General features: G+C 48.2%; 1 protein-coding gene across 1 annotated transcript in view; it reads left to right on the forward strand.

Annotated features, from left to right (window-relative positions):
* Positions 1-8,611: 8,611 nt before the first annotated feature.
* LOC101942530 (uncharacterized) overlaps positions 8,612-18,054 on the forward strand; it is an 81,970-nt gene continuing 72,527 nt past the window's right edge. The window contains exons 1-2 of the mRNA XM_065574643.1: positions 8,612-9,113; positions 15,833-16,076. The gene's annotated coding sequence lies outside the window, so the exon portion shown is untranslated. The remainder of the gene's footprint in view (positions 9,114-15,832; positions 16,077-18,054) is intronic.

The following is an 18,054-nucleotide window of genomic DNA, read 5'->3' on the forward strand; positions in this document are numbered from 1 at the left end:
GACAGGTATTTGTACCTGATTGTATGGTCCTGATTTGAAACACCAATTGCACTACCTTCTCTCTCCACTGTTGAATGTCAGAGCTAACTTTAAAAAGCAACAGAGGATACTGTGGCACCTTTGAGACTAACAGAAGTATTAGGAGCATAAGCTTTTGTGGGTAAGAACCTCACTTCTTCAGAACCTAGCTGAATCCCACCATGTGAGGGTCACCCCATCCCCATTACTCAGCCCGCTTACTTATACCCATGACTGTCTCTACCTCCCGTATGGGTGTTAGACCCTCACCGCTTATCAACTGTCTCCTGATCCCGCCCGCCGGTTACCCACCCCTCATTGGGGATATTGCAATGTGTATATACTATGTGTGCTGCCCAGCCCCAAAACACCAACATACCCCTATACTCTGTATGTTACCCCAATGACCAATAACTAACGCTTCAAATTTAATGTATCGTTTATTTTTTCTTAAATATTCTCTAATAAAATTGGAATCTAGTTACAGGCTGCTGAGCTGAATTCATTTTGGGCCAATGGTGCACTGGGGCTCCCCTACTATGAGCTGGAATTGCTAAGAGCTGAAGTCACAAAATAGCTAAAGTTATTAAGAGCTGAGATCACTGAGGCTGTGTTAACTAGTGGGGGAGCCTGAAGCTATATTGCTAAGCGGCTGGTGGAGCAGCTAGCAGAGTGGAGCCTCGTGGGGACGGTTGGAGCTGAGTGACTCACAGGTCAGTGAGCAGAGCGGAGCAGCTGCCAGAGCAGTTCGTGGACGGCAGGAGCGGCTCATGGGACAGCTGGTGGAGTGGAGCGGCTCGTGGTGAAGGCTGTGGCGGAACCCCACGGAGAGGCAGCCGGTCAGCCTCGGATCACGTAAGGTGCCCCTTAACACCCTGCGTGCCCCCCCACACACTTGAACTCTGGGGCTGCTCTGACCAGGGACAGAGGCTTTGGGGGGTTGTTGGACTTTTGGGACTTTGGTGATTCTTGGGTTGCTGGTTTCAAGAACCAAAAGGAAAGGACACAGCCCAATTTGCTGGGGTGGGGTTTTTTGCTCCTGGTTTGTGTTATGAATCCTGTTTGTGGTGTTTTTCCAATTTAATGCTGATGTCGTTTACCTCATGTTATTAAACATTTTCTGTTACACTCAGACTCCGTGCTTGCGAGAGGGGAAGTATTGCCTCTTAGAGGCGCCCAGGGGGTGGTATGTAATTGTCCCAGGTCACTGGGTGGGGGCTCGAGCCGGTTTTGAATTGCGTTATTGAAACGGAACCCCTAGATACAGAACCCGGCCCTTGTTGCTGCCAACTTAGATGGGCAGAAGGGTTACACTTCAAATCCCTTCCTTGTTTCTGTCCTGAGTCCCCTTACTGGTTCACCCTCCGCATTAACATTTCTGAACCTCCTTAACTGTGTTTTGATTGGAGCCATACGCTGTACTTGCTCCCTGGGGCAATTCATCATTGTGGTGCTCTTTTATTATCTCTGTGGGTGCTGAAATTTGGCCTGTCATGCGAAGAAATGTGTGGAGGGGGTTCTGATTCCTCCCCTTTGCTTTGTGCTGCTGAGTTTTCCCACAGATAGTTAATCGGTGGAGCAGTTGGCTGACAAATGCCAGGAGTGTGCTCTCCCCCTCCCAATCTGGAGGTGTGTCCCAGGCATAGTGAATGTGATTCTCTTGCTTTGGGATCTTTTCCAATTTCCTGACAATTACATATTTTGGAGCACAGGCTCTTATCTTTCAGAGCCTGGTTTTCAAATCTTAAAGTAACATTTTCTCTTTCTTTTATGTTGAGAATATCCAATAAAACTATTACGGCTTTGTCTGTTTTGTCACTTTTCTGATTATTCCACTAAGTAACCAGATCTGCCTCTGGTCCGGCTTCAGAGTAGTTTGCTTTTTTAGCTGCTGCCTGTGGAGTTTTGGTGTATTTATACTCTAAGTACTCTCGAGGACTGATTATCTCCTCTTCTTTTGATGCCATAGGTTTTTAATCACCCTGGCTGCAGACCATGTTGGGAACTTACGTCTTCCCCCCCAAATGCCGTAGTCTCAATCTCCACAGCCTGTCAGCCTTGATGAGGATTTACTTTCCCCCCTTCTTTATGCTATGGTCTCGATCTCCATAGCCTTGACAGTTTTATGACGAAGTCTCCCCCCTTTTTAAAATACCACGCAGTCTTAAGTTACACACAATTGCTGGCCTTATTTGTTGGAGACTTTGTGCTATTCGTGCAGTATGATACCCTCTAGAGCAGTGGCTCTCCAATTGTGGATCAGGACCTCATTGGTTACAACCCCATTTTAATGGGGTCACCAAGGCTGGCTTAGACTTGCTGTAGACCGGGACCAAAGCCCAAACCTCACTGCCCGGGGCTCCGGTTGGCTCAGACTTCAATCCCCCCTCCTAGGGTTGTGTAGTAATGTTTGTTGTCAGAAGGGGGTTATGGTGCAATGATGTTTGAGAACCCCTGCGAGAACAGAGCAGACCAGGTGATGTTAGTTACTGATCCCTGCAAGACAATGCAGTTTCCACAAAGCCAGTTATTAGCCTCAAAGCAAGTGTTCAGTCTTTGAGAAATGCTGAATCGAATGTGTTTGTCTTTGTGTTACAGTAGCACCTACTATGTGCTTGGATTGCTCCAAACGCAGCAGAATCCTTGGTTTCTAGACATGTCTGAGAATCATAGAAACTGTAAATTTGCAAATAGGAATAAAACTCACTTTTTATTTCCATACGTTTTTCAAATTAGGAAGAGCAATTGTGATCAGGAATGAAGACACACTCCACTGGAGATGCAGGATTGTAATTAGCACATGCCAAAAGAAATTGATACCTGTGCTAGGCCATGACGCTTCTTAAAACGACTTATAAACCCCTTGCTGGCTTGGAATGATTCATCCCCTGTTAAATTTCCAAATGTTGTCTCTTGGGCTTGAAGAATTGGCCCACTTAGCGGCATTCCTTTCAGCCTTTCCTGAGCAAACCACATGTGCATGGCTTTGTCTATTGTGGGTTTTGCTGAATAGCGCACACGTTTTCACTTAAGCCCCATGGCAGAATCGATATTTTGTACAAAGCCATTCAGTTTAGATTCATTTTTTATCCATTGTCGGAGAATAGATTCAGCAATCCCAATATATTTTGAAACTTTGGCTTGGGTTTCTCTGCCATTTACTCAATCTACTGCAGCTAACTTTTCTTCTACAGTATAGGAACACTGACGCTTGCCCTCTGCCCTCTAGCGTGACAATGACTAAGCATGCATGATATGTCTTTACGAATATTGGTAAAGACGTACAACACATTTTCGTTCCACACTTCCTATTAATTTCTATGTCAGTGAGTTAGTGAGCAAATCTGTAGTGCTACATAGCAAGTTCCTGTACCGCGTGTTAATAGGTAGCACTGGGTGGCATGGCGCTACTGCGTGTTAAGTGGATTCACGCGTAAACAGGTTGCGTGTAAACGGTTCTGAACTCTACATACACACATATATATATGTATATCTATATACAGAGAGAGAGAGAACAAATAGACAGTGCGCACACACATTGACAATTATTTTAGGATATATTTTATATAATTATGCTAATTATGTTTTATTTCTTGTATTAAACCTGTTACATCAGATCTGGGTTGTTACACAGACTCCCAGGTCCTGGGCTCTCTTGGCTCCGTATGGTCCCTGGGAGTACCCCCGTTCAGTGTGACAGCCCTTCTCGGGGTCACACATACTCTGGGAGTTAAGACCTGGGCTCCAGTGCCTCCTGAAACCACACCTCCCCAAGCCTTCAGCCTGCCTGTCTCTCACCATCAGCCCCCTCAGGGAGTCCTCTACCTATGGTTGCCCACAGCCTTGACCCTGAGAGGGAGCAAGACCCCCCGATCTCTACCCTGCAGTGACTCTCAGCCAGCATAACACAGGAGGTTTATTGAATATCTGAACCCAGCACAGGCAGTTCTCAGGGCCCTCAGGATGCCTGGAATCCCTGAAAATTCCAGTCACACACTCCTCAAACTCCTGGGTGGCTCGCCAGACTGTAGCCTGAATTGGGGTGTGTTAGTAATGTTGATTTAATTGTAGACAATTTCTGGGTTGAATATAATAGTCTATTCCTTCTTGTTGGTATATTGTGTTGCTTGTTCTCAGGCAATTGAGCACAACTGGGGTTGCAATAGCTCAGTCCCAAATTCAGGATTTTGGCTCAGTCCTACCCTTAGAGCAACAATAAGTGTGTAATAAGTCAGAAATATCAATGTCAATGTCTTGGTGGGCTCTAGTTGTCACAATTTCATCTGATGTTGTTTACTTAAGTCCTGAGGAGGAAGTTGCTCCTGTGACCTGGACGATGGATACAGCTTTAACTGGTTAGCATGGTAAATTTTGTCTTTATTACGCTTTCCTCCTGTTATTCTAATCTTATATACTGCTGAACTGAGTTTATCAATGATTTGGAAAGGTCTGATCCATCGGTTACATAACCCATGTTTTGGTGACTTATATGATAAAAACATTACCTGGTCTCTTACCTCCCAAGTATTCTCTTTCTGGTTTTAGTCAAAGTAAGCCTTTGCCTTAAGTCTGGATTTCCGAGTTTGGCAGCTACCTGCAAGTGAATTTGATTTAAATGTTTTTGCAGATTCTGCATGTAGGTATCCATTTTTATTCCCTCTAATTGAGTGCCACTAGTGTGCCAAATTAAATGTTCTGGTAATCGTATTGTTCGGCCTGTCATCACTTCAAAAGGTGTTTTATCAGTAGATGCAGCCGGTGTTGCCCTCAATGCAATTAAAATTACAGGCATGAGGGTGTCCCAGTTACGTCCATTGGCAGCAACCAGTTTCCTCAACATCACTTTTGTAGTCTGGTTGGTTTGTTCCACCATCCCAAACGACTGTGGTCTGTATGGGATATGTGGTCTCTGTGGGACTCCCATTAATTTAAGACAGTCCCTAAAGAACTGTCCCATGAAATGTGATCCCTGGTCAGATTCTACCTTTGCAGGGATCCCCTAGCGAGAGAAAACTTCCTTTACTAGGACCCTGGCAGTGGCTTTAAGAGGAAATGCCTCTACCCACTTTGAGAAAGGATCAACAAACACCAATAGATATTGGTTACCTCTTTGAGTCCTTGGCAAAGGACCTACAAAGTCAATCTGCAAAGCCATCCAAGGACCTTCATACACCTGGGATTTTAGTGGTGCATTTCTTTTGCATGGAGTTGGATTAGCTTGGGCACATGCCAGGCAATTCTCACAATATTGTTGCACATCCATCCTAAGAAGTGGCCACCATCCTACAAGATGGAAGATGTTGGACAGTTTTGTCCACTCTCTGGTGTCCTCCTGTAGGAGTGTCATGGATCATGTGCATCATTTCCCTCCGTAGGTGAGCTGGAACTACGCACACAGGGAAAGGACCTCCTGTATACATGAGAACTCCATCTACTACCTGTAACTGCTGCTAATGTCTTTTGTACAAAGGGTCTATTGTTAATGACCCTTCTTTTCCTGTTTTGGAAAGCTCTAGGATTACTCTCACTATGTCCTTATCCAATTTCTGCATATCTTTTAAATCTGGTATATCAGGTTTTACCAGTTTAGTTGCAGCTAAACGCCATTTAGGACTAGGGGTAGAAACAAAATACTCCTGATCTTTTCCTTTCCAAAATTCCCCTGATCGGGCTCCTTCTCAGGCGAATTTATCAGCCTTCCCATTTTCTATAGCATAAGGATCTAATTTCCAGTGAACTTTCACTTTTTTTACTTTAATTGGCCGCCCTGGAACAGTAATTATTACTGCTAACCAATGTATTTCATCAGTGATACATACCTAATAGGTACGCCATCAGAAGATGTAAACCCATTTGTTTCCCAACATGGTAGAAACTCTGTGAGAATAAAGATGGAGAATTTTTATATCCCTGGGGTAAACGTGTCCAAGAATATCGCACTCCCTGGAAACTAAATGCAAAATGGTTCTGTGAAATGTGGGCCAATGGCAATGCCCAAATGCTGTTACTGATGTCTAATAAAGTAAACCACACAGCCCCTGGGTCAAAGGATTTGATCAGATCTGGCATTTTGGCCAGTGTGGGGGCACAAGTGGGTGTGACCTGATTCAGGCATCTGTAATCTATTGTGAGATGCCACAAACCATCTGGTTTCTTTACAGGCCAAATAGGGGAATTAGCAGCGGAAGTACATCTACATAGTACACCCTATGTCAGGAAAGACTTGATCGTCTTTTCTATGTACGGATTTGCTTGTTTTGGGTAAGGATACTGTTTGGGGGCTGAAATCTCTCCTCCTTCCACAAGAATAGTGACTGTCATGCATCCACAATCATGTTTGTGTTTAGCAAAGGCATCTGCATGCTTGTAAAGTAACGCCTGTAACTCAGGTTGGTCTCCATGATTAGCCACTCTTTTGTTCAAATCATACCCCTCAGGTTCAGAGTCCTCCACTGGAGATACCACGCCACACTCAGGTATGACTACTAGAGAGTCATCCTTTGCTCCATGCCGACCTATTTTAGAGCCTCTCTGTGCATATGCCTTGGCCAGTAAGGCTAATGCCTTCTTTAAAGAAGTATCATTAGTTATGTGCATATTAACCATTTCCCGTAACTGGGGGAAAGAGTTATTAACCAGCAAACTAATGTATGGTGGCTTATCTGTTTCCTCTTTCATATGACTCTTCCAGGCTGCACTTAACCACAGATGAAACTGATGTGCAGTTTCATTAGTTTTCTGCTTTAGGTTAGACAGAATTGCCACTCCAGCTTGCCCCGGATGCTGATTATATTCCATTAGGGCTACTGTTTCATTAAAAGTGTTTTCTTCTATTTGATACTCAGGTGGCAAAGTACTCCACAATGCTCCATTCACTGTGAGTTCTAAGATTTTAACCCCATCTTCCCTTGGTAAGCCAAACACTTTTGTTGTCTCTTGCACACGTTGTGCATTGTGACAGACCCAGACCAGTGGGGTACAGGAGTCTGGTAGAGGGCAAATATACTAGTCACTGGATGAGCAGTTTTCTGTTCCCTGCGTGACCAGAGCAGGGGCTGCACTAGAGTAATCAGGAACCTGCTAGAACCAGTTAAGGCAGGCAGGCTAATTAGGACACCTGGAGCCAATTAAGAAGAAGCTGCTAGAATCAATTAAGGCAGGCTACTCAGGGCACCTGGCTTTTAAAAAGGAGCTCACTTCAGTTTGTGGTGTGAGTGTGAGGAGCTGGGAGCAAGAGCACAAGGAGCTGAGAGTGAGGCCTTGGCTATTCTGGTGCTGTACAGGGCTGCAACTTGCTGTGCTCAAGGGTGTGAAAACGCCTCCCCCGAGCGCAGCGAGTGCAATGCTGTAAAGTGCCGATGTAATCAGCACCTGCAGCGCTGCACGCTCGCTCGAGGCGCTGCAAGCTACTCCCCTCGGAGAGGTGGAGTACATACAGCGCTGCGAGAGCTCTCTCGCAGCGCTGGCGGCGCGACTACACTCACTGTGAATTCCCAAGTGTAGCCAAGGCCTGAGAGGGTGTGCTGTTGGAGGACTGAGGAGCACAAGCGTTGTCAGACACCAGGAGGAAGGTCCTGTGGTGAGAATAAGGAAGGTGTTTGGAGGAGGCCATGGGGAAGTAGCCCAGGGAGTTGTAGCTGTCATGCAGCTGTTACAGGAGGCACTATAGACAGCTGCAGTCCACAGGGCCCTGGGCTGGAACCCGGAGTAGAGGGCGGGCCCGGGTTCCCCCCAAACCTCCCAGTTGACCTGGACTGTGGGTTCTTCCAGAGGGGAAGGTCTCTGGGCTGTTCCCCAACCCACATGGTGAATCTCTGAGGCAAGAAAATCTGCCAATAAGCGCAGGACCCACCAAGATAGAGGAGGAACTTTGTCACAGCGTGCATTGCAACTGAAGAATTCTCCATCATTCCTACTTGCTTAGCTACTAGGTCCAAGGTCTTAATATCTGTAACAAGTGCTATATGACAATCAGAATTAGAATCTGAAGCTCCTCCTTCTAGATCAGGATCTGGGCTTCCATCTGAGCTTGAATCTATAGTTTCTATTTCTCAACTCCTTCTAGCTAAATTTACATTTTCCTCATCTGAGCCATCAGAACTTTCCACTGGACATAATCCTGGATATGTAGGATAATTTTCCATAAAACCTCTAGGTCTTACACTCAGGGCATCTCCACACTGACGCAGGACATCTCTTAGTCTGCTAAGGTCGGGTGTAGTAGGGCTTTCTACCGGTACACCAGGGGATACCAGCATATACCAAGGGGGTGTAGAGGACCCATGAAATTCTTGGGGTCTAGGCAATGTTGATTGCCCAAATGCCAATAAATGTCCACCCAAAGGGAATGGATCTTCTACTCAATATGGTGCTAATGTAATATTGGGTGGAGGAGCAGGAATTCTATTCCTTGGTGTCATAGCTCTTTCTGTTGTAACTTAGAAATTACTGCTTTCAGAGTAGCAGCTGTGTTAGTCTGTATCCGCAAAAAGAACAGGAGTACTTGTGGCACCTTAGAGACTAACAAATGTATTTGAGCATAAGTTTTCGTGGGCTACAGCCCACTTCACTGGATGCATAGAATGTAACACATAGTGAGAAGATATATATATACACATACAGAGAGCATGAACAGGTGGGAGTTGTCCTACCAACTCTAAGAGGCTAATTAAGTAAGAGAAAGAGAAAAAGAAGTAAGAGAAAAAAACTTTTGTAGTGATAATTAAGATAGCCCATTACAGACAGTTGGACAAGAGGTGTGAGAATACTTAACATGGGGAAATAGATTCAATGTTTGTAATGCACTAGCTACTTGTGTCACTTGTGCCATTGCATCTTCTAATCCCAGAACAATGACAGTCTCTAAAGGCGCTGCCTCTTCTCTATCAGGGGCTGGTACTAACAGAGGACAGGATTTTTCCTCCCCCTTTGCTTTGCTCATCTCCTCTTCTGTATTACTAGCTGCTTTTTCTATGACCCTCATCTCCGCCTCCTGTGGTGCCACCTCAGGGCTTCCTTTTCCTATCTGCAGACTGCCGGTAGCTTCTGCACTGCCAACTTCCTTCTGACTCTCCTCTCCAACTACGCTTCTAAAGGTACTGTACCAGCCTGAGCTAATTCTCTTGCCTTACGTCTAGTTGTTGGCCCTGTAGGTTTTTCTACCTCTGTCAGTTCCACCATACTGATAGGGGTGGGAATCGATTCTTTATCCTCCTCTACCACATCTTCTCCCCTTTCTAATTCATTAATCTTTTCCAACATGCGACCACGGTCTACTCTATAGGCCACCAGCATCTGCTGAGCTTCCCTGAGTAACTCTATTTTTTTTTCAATTTCTTTCCCAGTGAACTACAAGCCACGAGCAGGCATTCAACAGCTATTCCCTTTACCAATTTAGCTCTTTTCTTTTTTTGCTCTGTTTCTTCATCAAATACCTCACTTACAAAACCCCATGGGTTACTATGCTCAGAAATCATCTCACTATTCCTCAGTTGTTCTAATCCTCCTTCATGTTCCTGAATATATTTCCTGGCAAAGTTTTCTAAAGCCAGACTGCGGGCAACTCCAACAGACTCTACTCTTGCCCTTGCTTCACTCTTAACACGAAATAGAGAACTTGTTTCAATTTTACAACTTTACTAGCTTATTCAATAAACTAGAATAAATACTCTGTTGCTTTTCTCTGAAACTGAAGGCGTCCCTTCACCAGAACAACAGGAAATAACACCCCATCCGGTTTTTTACACTTCAATAAATCCCAAGTAAATCAAATAGAGGGACGGGGGTACGTTCCTTCCCTTCCCTCAATGGATTGTAGTAAATCGAGAGGTCTTTTCCCAGTTGGGACCTGCCAAATACTGTGGAATACTGAGCAGACGGATCAGAGGTGCAGTCCGGGAGAGTTAAGGGGACTGAGATAAGGTATCTTTGAACTGTTCAAATTCTGACTTATTGCGGCCTTTCTAGCAGCGATTAATACCTTGCTCTGTCAAATCCCCCCCCACCACTAGTGTGGGTCATTGGATCCAATGCCACTGCTAATATCTTATCACTACCATTCGTTATAACTTCAACCTTTACAAAACCCCTTAAACGCACGGATCACTTTAAATAATATCACTTTAGTCAAAAACTCTATTACTTTATCCTGCAGTATTCTATTTAAAAAAACCTTAAAATCAAACTTCTAATTCAAAACCACAAATACTTCTAAGTCAAACCACAAAAATGGGAATACTGGGATTGCTGCCAAGCCGCAGTCACAGGAAATTAGGTTTCTGTTATTCTTGAGAGAGAGGGCGAGGCACACAGTTTGTAAGTCTCTGTAATTTTAACCATTTACTTATGCCTCAGGTGAGATTTCTTAAGGGTCTAAGGATGCCTGGAATCCCTGAAAATTCCTGTTTCACACTCCTCAAATCTCCTGCCTGGCTTGCCAGCCTGTAGCCTGATTTGGGGTGTGTTAGTAATGTTGATTTAATTTATTAACTTAATTTAATTGTATTCCATTTTAATTAATTAGTAATATTAATAATAATTATTATGCATATTAATTAGTATGGGTTTAGGCTCGCCAGTTTGTTTGATCAGAAGATGAAAGTTCGTCCTGAATCAGGCTTCACAGAGTTTATAAAAGGACCTTCGGGGGTATGACAGGAAGCTCCCACAGAGACAGATATAGTCATAAAGGCCTTTTATTAAAATCAATAAATAGTAAGTAAATGGTAAAACAGTCAGAATTACAGAGTTACAATTGTATTACTGCTATTCAAGAGATACATATGATAATACAATATTATGTATTATACAATATATGTATTATACAATATACATATAATACAATATTATGTGCTGTGTCGGAGAATAACAGAGTTCTCACTTTTTGTTTGGATACAGCAAATCAGATACTTTATTTTCTCTAACAATTGCTTAGAGGCAGAGAGCTAAACAGGTCTCTCTACAGGTAAACAATTACAGCAAACCTTTATACCTTTCATTACAGACAATAATAAGCAACAGCTGCATTTTGTTTATACATAGGCCATCTTGATATCTTATTTTTCTCATTTGTTTTGACTCTAGTCTACATACAATATTTTCTACACATTATCTCACATAGTTCTCTCCCACTCGCCTCACACAATCCTCGCTTCTACAAATCTCGCGTTATTAGGGTTACAATTAGCCTGACTCTTGCTAACGAACTCTCATGCATTGCAATCCCCTTCCTGTCAGTTCTTTCTCTGCTTCCACAGCTGCAAACGTTGGTTAATACTTACAGTCTCTTTTAATAACCTGGTGTTGGAAGATATAGACGCGTGCAGAGGAAACGAATGTGAAAAGCTGTTTACTCTCCAACTTAATTCAATAAGCCTTAAACTGAAATAAAGCGTAGGAAATCCAAGCTTAGCCTAGTCCCCTTAAAGTTTGAAAAGAAATAAAATACGGCCTATTAATAGTTAATAGCCGTCGTAGATGGGGAGCATCGATTCATTGTGGAAGATGGAGACATTGAAGAGTAGATAGGTGAATAGATTGCATCTGAAATGGCGAGATGAATCGCCTTTTTATAGGGCAAATGCCGGAAATCCTTCCTCTTATGCCCAAATTTCATCCTTCCCCCACAGAAATGTTAGGGTACATTTACCCCAAAGGCTAGTATGTATGTGCCTATGGATGACAGGTATGTATACACTTGTGGTGTACTTGTTAAGCCTGTGGGTACAATTTTGAAAAATCCCCTTTGCCATCCTTCATTGTCTATCGGTTTAGGTAAAGGTCTCTAGACATCTGTGTGGGTGTTTTATCTATTTGGGTAACAAATATAGGTCATCTTTACTTTAACTGGGTAAACGGTCCCAAAATATGCTAACTTTGGCTTAGCTTAATATACAGGCTTTTGGCCTGTAGGTCTCTTGCCTATTTTTAATATAAATCTATAAACCTATTACACCAAATACTAAAATTCATAAGAAAAGATCTATCTATGCAAGCAAGCAGATTAATCCTTAGGGTTACAGAGCCTAGCAACCCTCAGCAGCGTCCAGCTGGGTCTGACCCTGTCCAGGTAGCTCAGGCCCCTCTTTGTCCCCAGTCCAGAAGCGACCTCCTTCCAGCCGAGCTCCCCCACCAGCCCTGCCCCCACCCTTTGTCTTTGTTCCTGGGCAAACAGGTCACCTGAGTCCCCTCCCTCCCATCCTTTGTTCCCTGACTGGCCAGAACCGGCTGCCTTCCTGGGACCTCTCTCCTCTGTTGTTTGTCCTCCCACAGGCCTGAACTGGCTGGCTCCCAAGATGGGCTGGGTCTCCGGCTCACCGGTTGCTAAGTTCTACAGTGTCCAGGCCAATGTCCAGAGTCCAGGCTGTTAGATGAGATCACACCTGGCCCTCTGCAAACACAACTCCCCTCTCCCACCACCTCGTTACACATGCATCACACAGGGAAACTGAGGCACAGACAGTATTCATGCAAATCACTAACAAAATCCCCCACTTCATCACAGGCTGTTTTTAAAATAAAAGTTTCATAAAACTAATCACACAATTTTTTGGATTTTAGAAAGTTTTCACAGAGATCTTGGCCTTTTAAAACTAATTATCACAAAAAATATCCCACACTTTTCAATTACTGCCCCATGTTTTAAAATATTTTCAGGACACAGAAAAAAAAGACATTTGAATTATTAAGATAGATAGATAGACAGACAGACAGATAATGACTGGTAATGATCTTGACCTGGCGGTTCCAAGGTTTCCCAGTGAATCACGTTTTTCCCAACATCTCAACCTGGTAATTCACAAGACCTAGGAAAAACACACAAGTCATATACTGAGCTCAATACAATAGATTCATAGATTCTATGACAGGAAGTGACCTCGAGAGGTCATCGAGTCCAGTCCCCTGGCCTCATGGCAGGACCAAATACTGTCTAGACCATCCCGGATAGACATTTATCTAACCTACTCTTAAATATCTCCAGAGATGGAGATTGCACAACCTCCCTAGGCAATTTATTCCAGTGTTTAACAAACCTGACAGTTAGGAACTTTTTCCTAATGTCCAACCTAGACCTCCCTTGCTGCAATTTAAGCCCATTGCTTCTTGTTCTATCCTTAGAGGTTAAGGTGAACAAGTTTTCTCCCTCCTCCTTATGACACCCTTTTAGATACCTGAAAACTGCTATCATGTCTCCTCTCAGTCTTCTCTTTTCCAAACTAAACAAACCCAATTCTTTCAGCCTTCCTTCATAGGTCATGTTCTCTAGACCTTTAATCATTCTTGTTGCTCTTCTCTGGACCCTCTCCAATCTCTCCACATCTTTCTTGAACTGCGGTGCCCAGAACTGGACACAATACTGCAGTTGAGGTAGGGTTACCATACGTCCGGATTTTCCCGGACATGTCCGGCTTTTTGGGCTCCAAATCCCAGTCCGGGGGGAAATCCCAAAAAGCCGGACATGTCCGGGAAAATCGGGACATGCGGGGCCGGCGGTGCGGTGCTGGGCCGGGGGCTCGGGGGCTCAGGGCTCGGGGGCCAGGCCGGCGGAGCGGTGCCAGGCCGGGGGCTCGGGGGCCCGGGGGGCCGGGCCGGCGGAGCAGGGCCGGGCCGGGCCGGGGGCTCGGGGGCCGGGCCGGCGGTGCCGGGCCGGGCCGGGCCGGAGGCTTGGGGGCTCGGGGGACGGGACGGCGGTGCCGGGACGGGGGCTCGGGGGCTCGGGGGCTCGGGGGACGGGACGGCGGTGCCGGGACGGGACGGGGGCTCAGGGGACGGGCCGGCAGTGCCGGGGGCTGGGACAGCGGTGTGGTGCCGATGGCCGGGCTGGGGACCGGCAGTGCGGTGCCGGGGGCCGGGGGTGCTCGGCCGGGGGTGCTCGGCCGGGAGCCCGGGGGCCGGGCCGGGGACCGGCAGTGCTGGGTGGGCCGGGGGTGCTCGGCCGGGCCCAGGGCCGGCACCCCAGGGCCCGAGCCGACCCAGGCTGGAAACGCCGGGGGGGCCAGCCTGGGCCGCGCCTCCTCCCCCCACGCTCCCCCTTACCTGCTTCAGGCTTCCCGCGAATCAAATGTTCGCGGGAAGCATGGGAGGGGGCGGAGACTTTGGGGAGGAGGCTGAGTTGGGGCGGGGCCGGGGCGGGGCCGGGGCCCCGTGGAGTGTCCTCCTTTCGGAGGCACTAAATATGGTAACCCTAGTTGAGGCCTAACCAGTGCAGAGTAGAGTGGAAGAATGACTTCTCATGTCTTGCTCACAACACACCCGTTAATGCATCCCAGAATCATGTTTGCTTTTTTTGCAACAGCATCACACTGTTGACTCATATTTAGCTTGTGGTCCACTATAACCCCTAGATTCCTTTCCGCAGTACTCCTTCCTAGACAGTCTCTTCCCATTCTGTATGTGTGAAATTGATTGTTCCTTCCTAATGGAGCACTTGCATTTGTAATGCACAAATATCCCTTGCTCAGCACTGAGATGCGGCCACCTCTGGGGTAGGGTGCGGGGGCTGTTTATACAGGGACCCCTCGGCAAGCGCTGAGATGCAGTGACCTCTGGGGTGGGGTGCGGGAGCTGTTTATATAAGGATCTGTTCCCCGGCTGGCGCTAAGATGCAGCCACTTCCAGGTGGGGCATCTGTTTAACAGCAACTGAGGGAAACCACCCGGGCAGCTAATTTAAAAGAGTTTTAAGCCAAATGGGGATTAACCAGAGGCAGAATGTACCACCCCAAGCTAGGGGCCGGCCCGGACACCGGGGTTCCTGCCCCGGATATCACCCAATGACCAGGGGTCTGCCCTGATCCACATGGATCCAGCGCAGTGAGTTCTAACCCACTAGACCCGGCAGCCACAGTCCCAGCAGGAACCTGCCCCAGGCTCGCCCCTTCCGCCACTGGCTGGGGACCTGTGTCCAAGCGGCCACACCCCAGTGGTCAATGGAACCCTCTCACCTGCTCTCCGCAGCTCTCGCCCAGCTCTGAACCAGCTGGAGGTGGACCAAACTCACCAACTGGAAACTTCCTGTTGTGGAAGATCCTCTCAGCAACCAGCCTCCCAGCACAGCCGCCATGGCCCAAACGTAGGGGGCCAGAGCTGATGTGCCACTGGCCTGGGAAAGAGCAGGCCAGGGTCTGGCTGGGGTGGAAGACTCACAAGGACCCGGCCATTGGGGGCACTGTGTTTGTTTTAGTTCTTGGTTTCCCCAAACCCTTGTGTATCTCAACACCGGGCAAGGAGTCCTTGTATAAACAGCCCCCGCGCCCCACCCCAGAGGCAGCCACATCTCAGCACTGGGGAGAGGTCCCTGTGTAAACAGCCCCATGACCCGTGCCAAATTCAGCTGCATCTCAGCTCTTCGAAGGACAGTGTCTATGGCGGGCCGTGAAATCCAGCTGCTTCTCCTGATCCAGGCGATGACCCTGGTCCCATCAAACAGGATTCCCCAGACTCAGTGACTCGGGACCTGGGAGACATTTGAGGAACTGAGAGACAGAGAATAAAAGAGACTCTAGAGGGGAAGGATCCCTGGTCCCACTCCCACTCCCCAGAGCCAGCCAGTGCCCCACCCTGGAGCAGATTGGAGCCAGGGCCCTCTACAGGGGAAAGGCCCTGTGCCCCATTCTCTTGATCCCCAGCCAGTCCCCCTGAGGTGGGGCCGGAAGCCGGCTGTACCTGGGAGCAGGCCTCTGTCTGTGACAATCGCCCGCTTGTGTCAATGGCACCGAGATCTCCAGCCACTGGAACCGGCTTCTGCAAGACATTCTAGGGCCAGATTCACACCCTGACTTCCCCTTCCTGTCTTGAAATCTCACATCTCGCCACAGCCCACGCGCTGACACTCGCGCCTGCTCCGTCCCAGGCAGATCTTCACACGCACCCGGCTCTTCAAATTGGAGTCAGGATTCGCTAGCTGTCCTAACCGGGCACCTGCTGTTCCAGTGCGCTGTTCCCAGCCACCCCACCCGGAGGCGGATGCATCTCAGCTCCGGGTGAGCAACCCCTTGGCAGTGTCGCTGTGTGGCTGTTCCCCAGCTGCCCCGCCTGGAGGTGGCTGCATCTCAACTCCGGGTGAGTGATTAGCGTCTGCAGCATGTACAATATGATAAGAGGTGTGAGCTGCTAGTGTTCAAATATTATTGTGTGATGGGGAAAAGCAGTAATAAAAGGATAGAGCTGGGACGGGGGCTGGGAGCCAGGACTCCTGGGTTCCATCTACGGCTCTGGGAGGAGAGTGAGATATAGAGGGTCTCGAAGCCAGGACTCCTGGGTTCTGTCCCTGGCTCTGGGAGCAGAGTGAGGTGTGGAGGGGCTCAGAGTCAGGACTCCTGGGATCTATTTCCAGCCCCACAAGCAATATGCAGCCTGCCCCTGTTGCAGGGAAGCCCCAGGCAGGGGCAGGCAGAGGGCGGGGAAGTCCTCAGGATGCTGGTGCTGGGGTTTCAGAGAGAGCATCTACCCCCTCTGTCTGGACTCACTTTTGCTTTCACATTCCTGTGCATGCCGCTTCCCCAGGCTCCGAGTCACAAACCCTGGGGAGTCCGGGCTGCAGGGTCGGAGAACCAGGCACCGGGCACCCCTCTGCAGGTCAAGGGATGAGTGGAACTAGGGTCGGTGAGGGACCTGGATGGTCTGTCATGACTGGCGTGCCCCTCAATCGCAACCCGCAGCCCCTTGAGATCCCAGCTCTCGCTCCCTGCCCCCACAGCTCTGCAGGTGCCCCTCCAGCCCAAGCAGCGTCCCACCCCAGGGCTCCTCCACCATGGGGACCACACTGGAGGTGTCGGTCCCGGGGGCCATGTACAGCAGGGGGTTCCCCAACTCTCATACCTCATCCTCCTTCCTGAGAACACCTGAGGGCAGCAGAGGGATGGTGGGAAATAGAACTGCCGGGGCAGTTTTGGGGGACAGGGAGGACAGGCATTGCAGAGGGGGCAATTATAGATCCCCCAGGGGGAGCACATATGTGCCAACTTCTCTCCATCCTCCAGCTGTGCTCACCCCATTGCCCCCTATGGAGCTGTATCAGGCACAGACCCCCTGGGGTTCCCAGATACTACACGGGAGCAGGCCAGCCCCCTCTGGCAAGGGATGGTCCCATGGGGGATACAAGCTGAGGTCCACCCAAATCACTGCACCAGTGACCGGCCCCAACGCTGCAGAACTCCAGCCTTGCCCAGATGGGGAGTGAGGAGGAGGGAGTGGCCCAAACTATTCTCACAAGAGTGTGGGGGGCGGGTGAGGAGTGGCCCCTTCCATTCTCACAAGAGTGGGGAGGAGAGTGGCCAGTACCAGTTTCATGGGGGGAGGAGAGTCCCAACTCCAGGAGGAGCAGGACGGAGTGGGGGCAGGGAAGACAGCGGTGGGGCAGGAAGGGCAGTGTAAGTGCCCCACCCTGGGTGCAGAGGGGGGCGCCATCAGCTCTCTGCACCCTCCCCTCCGGGGACACTTTACCCACATCTGGGCCATCCGGCTCCACTGTGTCCCTGCAGAACCAAGCTATTCACCGTGCAGGGGCAACACCAGCAATAGTGGGGGGGGGAGGGGAAGTGAGCCAACAGGCCACAAAAAGCATTGTGTGTGGGGACAAACCACAAATCTGCGGATTTTAAAAGCCAATCGCAGGATTCTTAGAGCAAATATCACAATTTTTCATCAATCTCAGGATTTTTAAAGCAAGCCTCGGGGTCGATCAGCAAATTTTGGGGAGCGGGGTTGTCATGCTGTTCACATTACATCCCTTGATTTTTTAGCGAATCCTAGAATCACAGACCCACAGGGCAAGAAGGGACCACAGGGATTACTTAGTCCAACCCCTGCCAAGATGCAGGATTTGTGGGTTCTAAAGCACCCAGACAGATGCTGTCCAGCCTCCTTTCAAAACCCTCATTTTCCACTGCACTCACAGCTGGGGAGTTTTTCCTGAGATTTAATCTCAATCGGCTCTGCTGTACTTTGAATCCATTGCCCCTTGTCCTGCCCTCTGGGGTGAGAGTGAACAACTTTTCGCAAGCTTCTCTATTGCAGCCTTTCAAGTATTTGAAAACCA

Source organism: Chrysemys picta, chromosome 20 (genome assembly GCF_011386835.1).
Source record: "Chrysemys picta bellii isolate R12L10 chromosome 20, ASM1138683v2, whole genome shotgun sequence".
Classification (NCBI taxonomy): domain Eukaryota; kingdom Metazoa; phylum Chordata; order Testudines; family Emydidae; genus Chrysemys; species Chrysemys picta.